The sequence below is a fragment of the Helobdella robusta genome (genome assembly GCF_000326865.2).
Source record: "Helobdella robusta unplaced genomic scaffold HELROscaffold_108, whole genome shotgun sequence".
Lineage (NCBI taxonomy): Eukaryota > Metazoa > Annelida > Clitellata > Rhynchobdellida > Glossiphoniidae > Helobdella > Helobdella robusta.
In genome coordinates, this window is record NW_008703610.1 from 138004 (window position 1) to 140233 (window position 2230).

Genomic DNA, 2230 nt, shown 5'->3' on the forward strand with positions numbered 1-2230 from the left:
CATACATACATACATACATACATACATACATACATACATACATACATACATACATACATACATACATACATACATACATACATACATACTTACATACATACATACATACATACATACATACATTGCTAAGTGCCCTTCTGTGCGAGACCCTGTACACTAATATTATCTGTTGAGCAGGGGCGAAATGATAGTTTTTATGGCTATTGTTTTTAACCAAGGGCTCGCACATACATACATACATACATACATACATACATACATACATACATACATACATACATACTTACATACATACATACATACATACATACATACAAATTAAGCAAATAAAATATGTTTATCATTGGACACGGTTGCAAACTACCTCTAATAAATATTTTTTTGTTTTGTATCAAAAATCATTTATTTGTCCGTCTCTGTGTTTGTTTGTATGTTGAAAATTAAATTACATATTTGTTTTGAATACACAAATAAACAAAAAACTCTTTAAACATGTATGTACGAATGAATGTAAGAGCGCGCGTATGTATTGGTAACATATAAACACAAAAAATACAAATTAAAGTTTGTATGTTTGTGTGTTTGTATGTTATTTTGTATGTCTTGTATGTATATACGTACTTAGGGTTTGTTGTCAGCAGTGGGATGTTTGTTTATGCCTAATATCCGCTCATGTAAACGTTTTAGTATTCGCAGTATGTATTTTCATTCCTCCATCTCTCCTAATTTCATTCTTTCATCGTTTGTTTCTTCGCTCAATCATTCATTTGTTCATTCGTTCGTTTTTTATTCATTCATTTTCCCATCCATTTGTTCATCCGTTCGTTTTTATACACTCATTTTTCCATCCATTCAACCACCCCATCTACCATTCATTCATTCATTTGTGCATCTATCCATCCATTCGTTCGTTCATTCATCTAGTCTCCATTCGTTCGTTCATTCATCTAGTCTCCATTCGTTCGTTCATTCATCTAGTCTCCATTCGTTCGTTCATTCATCTAGTCTCCATTCGTTCGTTCATTTATTCACGAGCCATATGCTTTTTTATGAATATCAGGAGGAGAAGATAAACATTGTTACGCACACGAAGGACATCTTCTCTCTCTCTCTCTCTCTCTCTCTTTCTCTCTCTTTCACATTTCCCTTTTATGTTCGAGTGTATGTTTGTATGTGTGTTTGAATGTATGCAGATATGAATAAATGTATGTATGAAAGATTGTATGTTGTTTGCTTGTATGTTTGTCTGCATGTGGTTAAGTATTGTTGTGTTTGTATTTATTAGTGAATTTCGCGTGTGTGCATATGTATATATGTATATATTTGTGTGTGTGTGTATATATATATATATATATATATATATGTGTGTGTGTGTGTTTGTGTGTGTGTGTGTATGAATGTGTCAGAAGTGTGTGTGTGTGGTGTGTGTGTGTGTGGTGTGCAAATATGGCGATTTATTATATTATTATTATTATTATTATTGAGTCAAAAATATTTTTTTTCTGGAAAACAACCAAAAAAATTATGACGTCATTATGACGTCATTCCGTTTTTTCGGGCCGACGTGATGATGGAAGTTTATTGAAAAGGGCCTCAAATGCGTATAATTCAATTTAATGTGCTCAAAAAAGGGAAAAGAAACATTTAACACACGCACGCACACACATACTAACATACACACACAAAAACACACACGCACACACAGACACACACAGACACACACATACAGATACACAGATAAATTGGAGACAAATTGAAAAAAATATCATTCTCAAGAGAAATTTATTACCCGGCAGTGATTGAAAGTTTGAAGTTTTTTCTGTTAGTTTTGTATTATTCTGTATATAGACTTTGTATATTTTTGTATTCATGTTTGTATTTGTATATTTATGTTTTGTATTTTTGTTTTTTTTATTGCTTTTTGTATTCCACTTCGATTTTCCGATTCTTTATTCTTTGATCAAAATGGTTAATGTGAAAAAATTGACGTAAGCAAATGGTTTGTGTGTATGTATGTATGTATGTATGTGTGTATGTATGTATGTATGTATGCATGTATGTTTGTTTGTTTGTATGTATGATGATGACGACGACGACGATAAAAATTCTTCCATTCCATTCCAGACGGACCCTCATAAAAATTTAATCCGGAATTAAAAGTTATTAAAAAAAATAATAACAAAAACTTCTTTTCCTCTTTCAATTTTCACACTCAATCAATCACTCTAGT